At 38.4% G+C, this 15,727-nt stretch overlaps 1 protein-coding gene across 5 annotated transcripts in view; it reads right to left on the minus strand.

The window, feature by feature from the left end:
• TAOK3 (TAO kinase 3) overlaps positions 1-15,727 on the minus strand; it is a 222,484-nt gene that overhangs the window by 183,992 nt on the left and 22,765 nt on the right. Inside the window, exon 1 of one of the 5 annotated variants that reach the window (XM_055358136.2) lies at positions 2,782-2,892. The exons of the other annotated variants lie outside the window; for them this stretch is intronic. The gene's annotated coding sequence lies outside the window, so the exon portion shown is untranslated. Of the gene's footprint in view, positions 1-2,781; positions 2,893-15,727 lie in introns of those variants that run through there. 5 annotated transcript variants of the gene reach the window in all.

Below are 15,727 nucleotides of genomic sequence, written 5' to 3' on the forward strand. Positions count from 1 at the left end.
GGGTAGGGAGAAATGGGGAGTTGCTAATCAACCAGTAAAAAATTTCAGCTTTGTAATATGAGTAAGTTCTAGAGATTTGCTGTACAACACTGTACCTATAGATAACAATACTGTATTGGATACTGAAAAATCTGTTTCAGAGGCCAGGTGTGGTGGCTCACACCTGCATTCCCAGCACTTTGGGAGGCTGAGGTGGGCAGATCATGAGGTCAGAAGTTTGAGACCAGCCTGGCCAACATGGTGAAACTCTCGTCTCTACTAAACATACAAAAAATTAGCTGGGCGTGGTGGCATGAGCCTGTAATCCCAGCTATTAGGGAGGCTGAGGCGGGAGAATCACTTGAACCCAGGAGGCAGAGGTTGTGGTGAGCAGAGATTGCGCCCTTGCACTCCAGCTTGGGTGACAGAGCAAGACTCCGTCTCCAAAAAAAAAAAAAAAAAAACCTGTTTAAAAGGCCGGGCTCAGCGGCTCATGCCTGTAATCCCAGCACTTTGGGAGGCTGAGATGGGTGGATCACCTGAGGTCAGGAGTTTGAGACCAGCCTGGCCAACATGGTGAAACCCCAACTCTACTAAAAATACAAAAAAGTAGCCAGGCATGGTGTGGTGGTATATGCCTCTAATCCCGCTACTTGGCAGGCTGAGGCAGGAGAATCACTTGAACCTGGGAGGTGGAGGTTTCAGTGAGCCAAGGTTGCGCCATCCCACTTCAGCCTGGGCAACAAGAGCAAAACTATGTCTCAAAAAAAAAAAAAAAAAATCTGTTTCAAGAGTAAATCACATGTTAAATGTTCTTACCACAATAACATAAAAAAAAGAAGAGATAAATCACTAATATCAGAAGTGAGACAGGAGGTAATACAGATCTTGAAGCTATTAAAAGGATAGTAAGGGAATACTATGAACAACTTTATGCTCACAAATTTGACAACTTAGAAGAAATTGACCGATTTCTCAATTTCTCTAAAACCACAAACTGATATCTTGAGTAGTTCTTTAACCATGAAAGACATTGCCTTTGTAATGAAAAGCCTCCTGGAAAAGAATTTCCCAAGCCCAGCTGGCTTCCTTGAAAATTTTTACCAAATATTAAAGAAGAATTAACACAGCCAGGCATGGTGTCTCACGCCTGTAATCCCAGCACTTTGGGAGGCCGAGCTGGGTGGATCAAATTGAGGTCAGGAGTTCAAGACTAGTCTGGTCAACATGGTGAAACCCTGTGTCTACTAAAAATACAAAAAATTACCCGGGCATGGTGGTGGGCACCTGTAATCCTAGCTACTTGAGAGGCTGAGGCAGAATTGCTTGGACCCAGGAGGCAGAGGCTGCAGTGAGCGGAGATGGTGCCACTGCACTCCAGTCTGGGCGACAGAGTGAGACTTTATCTCAAAAATAAAACAAAAACTATCACTTATAATTACTTTAAGCAAAATAAAATGCTTAGATATAAACTTTAAAAACATGTCTATAAATATTCATGCTGACAATTCCAAAATGTTGATTAAAGAAATCTAAGTAAATGAAGAGACATACCATATTCACAGATTGAAAGACTCAACATAGAAAAGACGTCAATTATCCCCAAATTGTATATAGTTTTAATACAATTCCTATCAAAATCCCAGCACGGATTTTTGTAGACATAGGCAAGCTAAATCTGACGTTTACATGGACAGGCAAAAGAGCTAGAATGACTAAACAATCTTGAAAAGGAAGAATATGAGGAATCACTTTACTCAATATTAAGTCTTCCTATGTAGCTACAGTAATCAAGGCAGTTTGTGCTGGTAGAGAGATAAAAATATAGGTCTACTGAACAGAATAAAGAAAGAACCCAGAAATAGACATACACGGATATGTCCATCTGATTTATTTACAAAGGTGATTATTCACAAAGTGATTCAACGGAGAAAAAATTCCTTTTCAACAAATGGTGCTGGAGAAATGGGATGAACATAGGCAAAAAAATAAACCATGACCTAAACCTCTTATCTTATACAAAAATTAACTCAAAATGAATTACAGATTTAAATGTAAACATAAAACTATAAAATATTTAGGAAAAAAGTATAGGAGAAAATTTGGGGGATCTAGGAATAGGCAAAGAATTCTGAGACACCAAAAGCATGACTCAGGGAAAGAAAAAAAAATCAATAAATTGTACCTAATCAAAATTTAAAACCACTGCTCTGCAAAAGACCCATTAAAAAGATGAAAATGCAAGCTACAGACAGAAAGTATTTGCAAACCACATATCTGACAAAGGACTGGTATGTAAAAAATATCAAAAACTCAAAACCCAACAGTAAATTACAGCAAAAAAAACTCCAATTACAAAAAGGGCAAAGAGGCCGGGGGCAGTGGCTCACACCTATAATACCAGCACTTTGGGAAGCCAAGGCAGGAGGATCAGTTGAGGCCAGGAGTTCGTGACCAGCCTGGCCAACATGGCGAAACCCTGTCTCTACTAAAGATATACAAATTAGCTGCCCACCTGTAATCACAACTACTGGGGAGGCGGAGGCATGAGAATCGCTTCAACCTGGGAGGCAGAGGTTGCAGTGAGCTAAGATTGCACCACTGCACTCCAGCCTGGGCAACAGAAGGAGACTCTGTCTCAAAAAATAAAGAAAAAAGAAAATGGGCAAAAGACATAAAACAGGAATTTCACTAAAGAGGATTTACAAATGGAAATGGCAAATAAACATATGAAAAGATGTTCAATTTTGTTAACTATTAGGGAAATGTAAATTAAAGCCACGAGAAAATATTACTACTTACCTATCAGAATGATTAAAATAAAAAATAATGACAACGCCAAATGCTGGTGAGGATATGGAGAAACTGGATTTTTCAGTGCCCAACTACTCTCTTACATGTAGAATGGTACAGCCACTCTGGAAAATAGTGTGACAGTTTCTTATAAAACCAAACACATAATTACCATACAACGCAGCAGTTGCATTCCTGGGCATTTGTCCCAGGGAAATGGAGAATTATGTTTACATAAAAACTTGTACGAGAATGTTCACAGCAGCTTTATTCCTAATCGCCAAACGCTGGAAATAACCCAGATATTCTTTAATGGATAAAGGATTAAACAAACTATAATACATCCATACCATGGAAAATTACTCAACAACAAAAAGGTATTAACTATTGACACACAACTCAGTTAAATCGTCAGAGAATTACACTGGGTGGGAAAAAAATCCACAAAGGTTACATACTGAATGATTTCATTTGTATAACATTCTTGAAATGACAAAATTATAGACATGAAGAAAAGATTAGTGGTTGCCAGGGATTTTGGATAGAGGGTGGTGGAAGGGGGATGGGAGGGAAGTAGGTGTGATAATGTAGCCTCATGATAACACTTCTTTAATCTTGACCATTGTGGTGGATATATAAACCGACATGGGAAAATTTCATAGACCTAAATACACACACATGTAAAACTGAGGAAATCTGAACAAGGATGGGGAACTGTATCAATATCAATATTCTGGCTGTGATACCATCTTATAGATTTGTATGATCTTATTGTTAAGGGAAATTAGATAAAGGGTACACCCGACCTCTCAGTATTATTTCTTACAAGTGCGTGTAAATCTACAATTATTTCAAAATAAAAAGTATAAAAGAAATCCATGTAGCTCATGTACAGTTATATGTTCATCATTCACTTCTTTAAGCATTTATTGAGTTGCTCTTTTGTGTGAAGCATTAGCTTATGTGCTGGTGGGATGGGGGTGGGAAGATGGAAGGTGGGCAATATACAAAGAGATACTGAACAGAGACCCCACCTTCACAGATGTCACAATTGTGATTATATGGATATTTTTGTGATTCTTTAACATATGTGTCCTTCACTAACAGAGGGAAGAGACAGTGACTGTTTTAATAACTCTATTTCCAGTACCAAACAGTGTCTGGAACATAGTACCTTTTAGATTAATACCTCCAAATGAATGAATGATTGCATCAATCAATCAATAGAAGGGATGATTACCACCAAATGGTTACAATACAGTACAAAAGGTGTTTATGAAAACAGAGGAAGTGGGCTGGGCTTGGTGGCTCAGGCCTGTAATCCCAGCACTTTGGGAGGCTGAGGTGGGCGGATCACAAGGTCAGGAGTTCGAGACCAGCCTGGCCAATGTGGTGAAACCCTGTCTCTACTAAAAATACAAAAATTAGCCGGGCGTGGTGGCCACGCGCCTATAGTCTCAGCTACTCAGGAGGCTGAGGCCGAAGAATCACTTGAACCTGGGAGGCAGAGGTTGCAGTGAGCCGAGATCGTGCCACTGCACTCCAGTGTGGTCGACAGAGTGAGACTCCGTCTCAAAAAAAAAAAAAAAAAAAAAAGAGAAAACAGAGCAAGTGAATAACTAGCCCTGTCTGAGGGAACTGGGGAGGCTTTAAAGATGTGATCTTTTAGTTGTGTCTTACAAGATAGGAGATGGGAAGTGGAGAAAAACCACTCCAAGCAAAGAGAATAGAACATTCAAATGCACAATGTGATAAGAAAAGCATTGCGTACCCTGGGACCAGCAAAGAGTTTGGTGTGCTGCTTGAGTTTATAGTTCTTTACTGAGAGAGGCGAAGGATGAAGCTAGAACTATGGATGCTACAGGAAAGAGATTTGGACTTTCACATGAACAACGTGGTGACACTAGAGTTTTGAAGCCAGTGAATGATAATCAGATTTGTCACTTAGTAAGTTAACTCTAAAGGCAGTGATAGGATTCACAGCAGGGAGAAGAGACAAGCTGAGAAACCAACACAAGAATTGGAAGTAAATGAAAATTCTCCGTTCTTCATCATACTTTTTTTTTTTTTTTTTTTTTTTTTTTTTTTTTTTTTTGAGATGGAGTTTCACTCTTGTTGCCCAGGCTGGAGTGCAATGGCGCGATCTCGGCTCACCGCAACCTCCGCCTCCAGCGTTCAGGCGATTCTCCTGCCTCAGCCTCAATTTTCCGGAAAACCCAATTCTCAAATACACTGCGTTAATGGAAGTTAAGTCTTCAAAACTACTCTCCTGAACGGTTTATGACATTGTTATCTTTAAATCTGTGTAATGAATCATATCAGAGGGCTGTGAAAGAGAGATATTTATTAAGCATTTTAGTTGCTCTTTTTTTTGAGACGGGGTCTTACTCTGTTGTTCTTTTTTTTGAGACGGGGTCTTACTCTGTCGCCCAGGCTGGAATGCAGTGGTGCGATCTCGGCTCACTGCAACCTCCACCTCCCGGGTTCAAGCGATTCTGCCTCAGCCTCCCGAGTAGCTGGGACTACAGGCGCGCCACCATGCCCAGCTAATTTTTGTATTTTTAGTAGAGACGGGGTTTCACCATGTTGGCCAGGATAGTCCCGCCTCGGCTTCCCAAAGCGCTGGGATTACAGAAGTGAGCCACTGCGCCCGGCTTTAGTTGCTCTTTTCTATAGATTCTTCCAATACTTTATAGATTTTAATTTGAAATTCCTCATTTCCCAACTTTTAAAAGTTTGAAATAATAAACTACGATTCATATTTCACAAAATCTTGCATGTTGTCAAATTATTAATATCTTAACCACCAAAAAACGATCACTTCCACATACCATTCCTGCTACTGAGGAATTACACTTATTTCTCTTAAAACACAAAATAACTATTTTAGCAAAAAAATAGATACAGCTTCAGTAACTAAGATATTGATCTCTGGAGAGAATAAACCATATGCCTGAAATATAGAGAGTGACTAAGTACTTTCCATATATTTCTGTGTATATATACATGTATTTGTTTGTGATAAGATGCAGATACAGTTGAATGTTAACTATAATGTAACAATAACTTGCCTGTGGACACCCCACCTTCCCTCCCAAGAGCAAAAAAATTTTTAATCAGGTTGGAAAGGGAAGAAAAGTAAAGGTGTTATATAAAATTCATTGTAGGCACAGTAAAGTGATCCTTCTCCCCCTTGTTTTCTTTTGACATCATGTGACAATTTTAAGAGCTCTTTTCTCACAGCAGAGAATAAGGAATATGGATTATGAGAAGAAAAATTTTTTATGAAAAGAAAATGGGGTGGAATTTATTGTAGGTAATGCTTTTATGTCATTTTACAAGGAATAAAGACATCTAAATGGTTTTTATAAACCTCATAGATGGTTATTAAATATTATTTTTTGGACTTTCTAATTATAGAAAATGTTAAATAAAAAAGTAACAGAAGAATATAATAAACTGCCTCATACCCAGCTTTAACAGTTATCAATTCATGGCCCACCTACTTCCCACAGCACTCCGTTATTTTGAAACAAATCCTAAATAAATCATTTCATCTATAAATATTCAGAATGTATGTCTAAAAGAGAAGAACCATAAAAAAAAAAAAAAACATTGGCCGCACATGGTGGCTCATGCCTGTAATCCTAGTGCTTTGGGAGGCCAAGGAAGGAGGACTGCTTGAGCACAGGTAGTCAAGGCTGCAGTGAGCCACGATTACACCACTGCACGACAGCCTGGGCAACAAGTGAGACCCTGTCTCAAAAGAACAAAAAGAAACAAAAAACATTAACTCTACCATTAGTATATCTAATTTTTTTTTTTTTTTTTTGAGACAGAGTCTCACTTTGTTGCCCAGGCTGGAGTGCAGTGGCACCATCTCAGCTGACTGCAACCTCTGCTGCCCTGCCCCAGGTTCAAGTTATTCTTGTGTCGTCCTCAGCCTCCTGAGTAGCTGGGAGTACAGGCACCTGCCACCATGCCTGGCTAATTTTTGTATTTTTAGTAGAGACAGGGTTTCGCCATGTTGGCTAGACTGGTTTCAAACATCTGACCTCAAGTGATCCGCCTGCCTCGGCTTCCCAAAGTGCTGGGATTACAGGAGTGAGCCACAGCACCAGCCTAATTTTTTTTTTTAACCTAAAAATTTAACAATAATTTTTTAATGCCATAAAATACAAGGTCAAATTTTCAAATTTCCTAAATGGTCCCATAAATTTCTTTTATTCCATTTTTTTCTATATGAGTCCAAATTAGGTCCATCTGTCCAAATTTTGTTTTAATGGCAATAATGCAATGTATTTTAAAAATTAAACTTAGAAGTTTCAATAAATTTAAATAATTAAATCTAATATAAAAACCAGATTAAGTTGCCCTAGCAGGGCAACGTTGATTATGTGTACTACAAATGTATGGACACATGATCAAGTTAAGTACTTAGGAGAAAAGGAGGGGAGGGTTGACTTCATTTTTGCCTTTTATCAAAACACTTCCTTCATTCACAAGTTTTAATATTATTTTTATCAAGGAATTCCACTAAACCATGCTAACAAAACCCTTCTGTGTTGGCTAGGTGTGGTGGCTAATACCTGTAATAATCCCAGCACTTTGGGAGGCCTAGGCAGGTGGACTGCCTGAGCCCTGGAGTTGGAGAGCAGCCTGGGCAATATAGCGAAATCTAATGTCTACAAAAAATTAAAAAATTAACCAGGTGTGGTGGCACACCTTGTTGTCCCAGCTACTTGAGAGGCTGAGGCAGGAGGATGGCTTGAGCCCAGGAGGTCAAGGTTGCAGTGAGCTATGATTGTACCACTGCACTACTGCCTGGACAACAGAGTGAGACTCTGTCTCAAAAAACAAAAAACAAACCAAAAAATCAAAACCTTCTGTGATCTCTCATTTTTTTTTTTTTAACATTTTCACTATTTTACTTTGACCAAATACTTTCTCCTTCATTTGAAATTAACTTGAAATCACAGGATTTCAGAGTTGGGAGCAATTATGTGGCTTCCTCATCTCAGAGTAGGCAGCTTTGGTATTACTACATTATTGGTGTTTCCAGTGAGAAAGCTACCACGAGGAAGCAATCTGCTCACAGCTACAGGCTGTGTTCTAATTTGTTAACAGATACGACTATGTAAGTATGATCAGGAAAAGTTTTATTAGCACAACATGAAATAGCCTTGACTTTGATCCTTTCATAAAGGTTGGTAAAGCTAATATTTCCTTTGACATGTTGAAAATACCTTGTTATACAAGTAATAAAGTAGTACATTTCATTTAAAATTTGAAACAATAAAGGTTAGAAACGTATCATCCACAGAAGCATGCAGAAATCAACATAGTTAAAGCCAGACTTTTTACTATGCCATGACAAGATAATATAAAATTGTGTACTATCAATAAATAAAACATGCAGCATAAAATATCTCACTGTACTCTGTTTTGGGACATTTGAAACCCCAGGTAGAAATTAAAAAGTCATCTGGGGTCTATGGCTCACGCCTGAAATCCCAGCAATTTTCCTGGCTGAGGCAAGCAGATTGCTTGAGCTCAGGAGTTTGAGAACAGCCAGGGCAACATGGAGAAACCCTGTCTTTACAAAAAATACAAAAATTAGCCAGGCAAGGTAGCAGGTGCCTGTAGTCCCAGGTACTGGGGAGGCTGAGGCGGGAGGATCACTTGTATCTGGGAGGCCAAGGTTATAGTGAATGGCGATCCTGCCATTGCACTCCAGCCTGGGCCACAGAGTAAGCCTGTCTCCTAAAAAAAAAAAAAAAAAAAAAAAAAAAAGAGAGAGAGAGAAATTAAGAAGTCTTGGCAATATTTGCATATCAACTTCAGGTACTGTTTCTTAGGCTTGAAAAAAAAAACTATCAGTGGTTCCTGCTACATCTATCGGCAAATTCTAGATAGCATTTCATTGTGGAGTAAATTTATTAATCAAAACATAAATTTTTAATAGAAATTCGTGGCCAGGTGCGGTGGCTCATGCCTGTAATCCCAGCACTTTGGGAGGCTGAGACGGGCAGATCACCAGAGGTCAGGAGTTCAAGACCAGCCTGGCCAACATGGTGAAACCCTGTCTCTATAAAAATACAAAAATTAGCCAGGCATGATGGTGGGTGCCTGTAATCCTAGCTACTCAGGAGGGTGGGGTGGGAGAATGGCTTGAACCCAGGAGGCGGAGGTTACAGTGAGCTCAGATTGTGCCATTGCACTCCAGCCTAGGTGACAGAGTGAGTCCCTGTCTCAAAAAAAAAAAAAAGAAATTCATGAGTCTCAGTGCACTCTATATAAGTGACCCTTTACATTAAACCTAGGAACAATTTAAGATACTAGTTGAGCGTTTGATATGTGCAGGGAACTGTATGGGGTGCACCTGCAAACTGCAGAACAAAGTATCAGAATGATACCAAATTAAATCATTAATACATTTAGTTTAAAGGAAGTATTTAAAGTCAGCAATTTAAATATGAGAATTTTTGAGATTTAATTTTTGTTAACTCTATGAGTCTTATAAAAAATCCACTAGAGGCTGGGCGCGGTGGCTCACACCTGTAATCCCAGCACTTTGGGAGGCCGAGGCAGGTGGATCACGAGGTCAGGAGATCGAGACCATCCTGGCTAACACGGTGAAACCCTGTCTCTACTAAAAATACAAAAAATTAGCCGGGCATGGTGGCAGGCGCCTGTAGTCCCAGCTACTCAGGAGGCTGAGGCAGGAGAATGGCATGAACCTAGGAGGTGGAGCTTGCAGTGAGCTGAGATGGTGCCACTGCACTCCAGCCTGGGGAACAGAGCGAGACTGTCTAAAAAAAAAAAAAATCCACTAGAATTTATTTGTTCCAAGCTCTACAAGATTAAGAAAAGAAACAAAACCCTGTGTGGATTTTACAAATTTAGAACATTGGCAATGGTCTGACTTCAATGCTGTTTCTTTTATTGTTTAGATTGACTTCACTCATTTTCTCCCAGAGCCCCTAATGTATTAAGAGTCCTTTATCTTGTATGCAGTCTGAATTTTTTTCCCGATTTACCAAAATACAAAGATTCAAGCTCTTGATTATTTTAAAACAAGACAAAAGCATGTGTCATAGTAAATACATTCCACCTGATTCAGGTAAGGCAATTACAGAGTTGATTTGTTCAGTTACTATATAAAAGTGCAGGTGCAAATCTCTGTTAATATACAAAACAGATGACCACATTGTAACACATCCATTCATCTTGCCTGGCTCACAGGCGAGAAGCAGTGTTCACATCAACAATACCTATTCATATTTTGAGAATGATGGAAATCCCACCTAAGAAATGTGGTATCAACAATACCACTTTACAGCATATTCAATAACTCAAAAAATACATGGCAATTGGAACTTTTTGATTTCACAGTCCTGTTTTTTAATCACTTGCATTTGCCTCTCTCTCCACTGTCTCAATTCATATTTGAAACGAATGGGAAAAGTTTTGCAGAAGTAAAAAAAATAATAATAATGAGGCTTCCTCTTAACTGCAAAATAAATCATGACCAATTAATAATATCACTGTTAAAAATATTATTAACAGTGTTATGGCTTTAAAAATAATAGTACTTTATTTTCTGATAATTAATAACATTTATTTTTACTTTTCTCATGCTTTTTCAAAGTATGGTGCCCCCTGTTATATTTACACTTTATTTCTTTAGTCCTTTATTGAATCACCCAGCATGTCTTTGGTTAACTTCCTCTTGTTAATACCCATGCCCCTCTTCACCTTGTCAATGCTAATTAGAACCTTAATCTGTTTTTCCAAGGTGTTAGCCAGTTAAAGGATCACTAGCAAATTTCATGAGGTTAGTCTACTGAATCACTTACTTATTAAGCAAAGTGTTAAAAAACCAATCTTACTGAACCATATCCACTTTCTGGAAGCAGCTTCCACTAAAATTGTATTTATATTTAGTGTAGTGACATAAATTTGAAGTAAGACTTTTACTAAGATGGGAATGAAATGTCTATTTTTTAAGGCTAATCATGATAGAAACTTAAAAAATAATACAAAGTAGAATAGATTAAATTAAGGAGGCTGAAATATAGTCTTCAGAATGGACAAGAAATATTCATTAATTAAATGCCTGTAATAACTGGTTACTTTGGACAAATTCAACATTTCTCCTTCCTTAAGGATGATCTCAAAAGGGTTCATAACCAAGAAGTTTGAATGCAAAACGAACAAAATAAACAAATCCTGAACAGGCAGGAATAGAAGAGGAAGGAAGGCTGGTGATAGTCTAAGAGAAGACTTGTAGCAGGAGCTCCTGTAGAGCAGATGAAGACCAAGGAAAAAGCCACGTGTTTGGGAAGATAAGTGCATGCTTTCAAGCCCTGGCTGCTCAAAAGAAATGTCAGACACTAGCTTATGTTCTGGTGGGTGGAGAAAAAAACAGACAAGTTTTCAAGCCATGAGTGCCTTTGTCAGGACATACAATATAATAATGCTGCTCACCCATCCTGCTTGAAAAAAAAAAAAATGAACTCATGCTCCTGGAAACCAAGTTCTTATGGTCTACCTGCTGTAGAATCTCCTTATAACTGGAAAGAAACCAGGAGTTGTATTGGGGACAGAGATATTGATTAAGGAGCGACTTAGAACACTTTGTAAGAATAAAGACTAAGAAAAAAAATCCACTTTGAAAAATCCATGCAACAATGCATGCAGGCTTGAAAATGAAGTGGAAGTATATTTAGAGACAGATGAATATTGATACGGTAATGATATACTGTTAAAGTAAAAGAAATACAGCAGCATAGAAAACAATATATGTACTATAACTGTCCTAATTATTATTTCTAAAAATACTTTACCTAAAAAAAATTCTGAAAGGCTGTCAAAATATATCTAGGTATAGAATATAAATTTTATTTTGTTCTAACTACTCACATGTATTTTTTATTTATTAAAGCAAAAAACATGTATTACTTGTATAGCTATTAAAAATACATGAAAAGAACTATGTTAGGTCAGGGACTTCTCACCACTTTGTTGAGAAGAGGACAAAGGGTTAAGGGTAATGAAGGAGGTCTTAGCTTCCATATCTACTCATTTACTAATAAGTCTTCTAGTTGGAAACTCCCAACATCAGGACTGATAAAGAACTGATTTGGCAACATCTTAAAACAGGGAAATTATAATTTCAAAGTGACATATATTTGTCATTACTTTCAATGAAATGAATAATTGTACAGTGTGCCTGCTAAGCTATAGAACATACTACTAATAAATTTCTATTCTATAGAAAATACAAAATATTGTTTTGGGGCATCTTTTAGAAAGAATAAAACATTTATACAAAAATTTCAAACTGAGGGTTATAAACTAATTTTTAAACAAAATACTGTACTTGAGTTCCCACTATTATTAGCACTCAAAATACACAGCTTGAATAATTAGCAGAAATGTGGACTCAACAGGCCTAACTGGTAGTCTATATAATTACATCACATAGCTATGTTTTGGCAGGCAAATGCATTTAAAAGCATAGGCAAAGATATGTTCAACGCATAGCTAAAAGAATGAAACATTTATACAGAACGGAAAGTTTAATCTTTCTACATGTGCCTGAGATAACGCAAGGTATTTTCTAAATCTAACTTGTCTATCTGTAGTTACTATTCTATCTGTAGGTACTACTAATAAGCAATAATAGTATAAATTTTACAGTGAAGCCATTATGTAAGCTTTCTCAATTTAAAAATTTCTCTGTATATGCATTCGTCTTCCTCCTTCAGTTTTCCTTTATCAGGCCAAGCACTTCTGTCCAACAACAGGTCTTTTTTCTTTTTTTAGACCAGGTCTCGCTCTGTCACCCAGGCTAGAGTGCGGTGGCATGATCATGATCCTGGCTCACTGAAGCCTTGACTGCGTGTGCTCAAGTGATCCTCCACCTCAGCCTCCTGAGTAGCTGGGACCACAGACACGTGTCACCACACCCAGCTAATGTTTTTTTTAAAAAATTATCATTTGTAGAGATGAGATCTCACTTTATTGCCCAGGCTAGGCTTGAACTCCTGGGCTCTGGCAATCCTCCTACTTAGGCCTCCCCAAGTGCTGGGATTACAGGTGTGAGCCACAAGGCCCAGCCCAAATGACCTCTTAATTCTTCATCCTACTACCTTCTCACTTCATTAATGCACCCCTCTCATTTGTCTTCAATCCGCAGTTGCTTCCTCTCTCCCAACTCCTCTTTTTGGCCTACAGCATGCTCAAGGTATCATTTATTGAGGGGAGGAGGGGGAGCTTTTCCTGACAGGAAGATGCTCTAGCAACTCACTAGCTCCAGCCTCCTCATTTCCAAGTCCAACAGGAGTCCTCTCAGGTCATATCCTTCCATAACCTCTATGCCGCATCTCCTTACAAGGTTGTTTCTTGGTTTGTGTGGCACTGTCCTCTAGGAGTTTCTTTCCAACCCACCTCTTCTGGCTTATCTTACTTCTCTCAACCTCTTAACACAAAATTCTGTGCTGAGCTTCCCCTCTCTACCCTGCACTTTCTCTCATTTATCTGATTCACTCCTATTCTTTTAGCTCTCTATGCCAAGCTGTTAATGCCCTCAATAAATCTCTCACAAGCTGCTTTTCTCCTTTTCCATTGAGGCTGTCCTAGTTCCAGAACCTCACTACTAGTCCAAGTTCTCATTCTCAATTTCTTTCTTCCTTTAAGTCATTCTACAAACTATTGATAGAGTAATCTTTCAAAGGCTCTGATTGCATCAGTCTTTTCTATTCAAATATCTTAAATGGTTCCCACTATCTACTGTTCAAAGTTCAAACCTCTTGTTATGTGGCTCTAAGGCTTTTGATTTGCCACTATCCCTGAATATCCTATATTTTGTTCACTATGTCTGTAGGCCAAAAAATACATTATGTCCACCACACCTGCTGAAAAGGTATCCACAATTCAAGACTCAGTTCAAACTCCATCTCCATGTTGCCCCATCTCCCTAGTACGGAAGTAATCTCTTCCTTCTTCATGTATAGAAAGTAACTGACAGCTTCTTGCTGACCTTGATGTCATTCTATTTTGCCTTTAAAGGACATGGACCTTTCTTAATTCCATTAATTGAATATGACTTGCATCAGGATTCTTATTCACTTTCCATAGTGCCTTCAATGGAGGAGGCAGTGTTAAACACAGACTATTCATCTGGAATTAAAGACTACTTGTCCAGCATCTGAGCTAAAGTCTAAGTCTGCTTCTGCCTTATTTCTTTCTTTCTTTTTTTTTTTTTTTTTTTTTTTTGAGACGGAGTCTCGCTCTGTCACCCGGCTGGAGTGCAGTGGCACAATCTAGGCTCACTGCAAGCTCCGCCTCCCAGGCTCACGCCATTCTCCTGCCTCAACTACCCGAGTAGCTCGGACTACAGGCGCCTGCCACCACGCCCGGCTAATTTTTTGTATTTTTAGTAGAGACAGGGTTTCACCATGTTAGCCGGAATGGTCTCGATCTCCTGACCTCTTGATCCACCCGTCTCAGCCTCCCAAAGTGATGGGATTACAGGCATGAACCACTGCGCCCAGCCTCTGCCTTATTTCTGAAGAAAAGATATGGGATAAGAATTAGCTAAATACACAATATTATGTGTGTTTTTGTGAGGGGGGAGAAAAAAATAATTTCTTTTTTTTTTTTTTTTTTTTTTTTTTTGAGAACGGGTCTCACTCTTGTCGCCCAGGCTGGAGTGCAGTGGTGTGTTCTTGGCCCACTGCAACCTCTGCCTCCCAGGTTCAAGCAATTCTCCTGCCTCAGGCTCTTGAGTAGCTGGGATTACAGGTGCTCGCCACCACACCCAGCTAATTTTTGTATTTTTAGTAGAGTTGGGGTTTCACCATGTTGCCCAGGCTGGTCTCAAACTCCTGACCTCAGGTGACCGCCCACCTTGGCCTCCCAAAGTGCTGGGATTACAGGCATGAGCCACCGCGCTGGCTGATTCAAATCATTTCAAAGCATTTTCATTTTAATTATTTTACAAAAAGTAATTATGAGCAATTCCACTCTAGGTATATACCCAAGAGAATGGAAAAATATGTTCATTTAAAAACTTGTATATTTACTGTCACAGAAACATTATTAATAGCCAAAAAGTAGAAGCAGCCAAAATATCCATCAACTCTTGAATAATCAGAATGTGGCACACAGATATAATGAAATATTATTTGGCCATAAAAAGGAATCGTCACTGATGTACGCTACAATGTGGATGAATCTTGAAACATTATGCTAAGTGAAGATGTCAGACACAAAAAGACACATATTGTCTTGTTCCATTTATACAAAATGTCCAGAGTAGGCAAATCCATAGAGACAGAAAGTAAATTAGTGCTTACCAGGGGTTGGGGATAATTGAGAGTGGCTGCTAACAGGTACAAAATTCTTTTTGGTGTAATGAAAATGTTCTAGAGTTAGATAGTGGTGAGGTTAGATATTGTAACAACATCACAAATATACTAAAAACCTGAATTTCATAATTTAAAAAGGTAAGTTTTATATCATAAAATTTTATCTAAATTAAAAAAAAACCAAAAAACAGTTATTAGTTTCATCCCCCAAATGACAGCTTCAGTTTGTGGTATAAAGGAAAAGAGCTCTGACCTTTCAATCAGCAAATCTAGGCTTAAGCCAAGTCACTTAACTCTCTTACTTAACTGTGGCATCTTTAGGATGCAGCTGAACTTCTCTAAGCCTTCATAACCTCATCTACAAAGTGAGGATATAATGCCTTACAAAGTCACTGTGAGACTCACAATATAACATAAAATTATTATTTCAAATGAATAATATCTGATAGTTATTTTGCATGCCTAAAATGATTTTTTAAAAATCCTAAACTGTACTGAATAGCCCATAACTTCACTGAATAGTCCACAACTTTTTATTGTTGCCATGTTATCTAACCAGCTTTTGTATTGTCATATAT

This window comes from Gorilla gorilla, chromosome 10 (genome assembly GCF_029281585.2).
Source record: "Gorilla gorilla gorilla isolate KB3781 chromosome 10, NHGRI_mGorGor1-v2.1_pri, whole genome shotgun sequence".
Taxonomy (NCBI): Eukaryota; Metazoa; Chordata; class Mammalia; order Primates; family Hominidae; genus Gorilla; species Gorilla gorilla.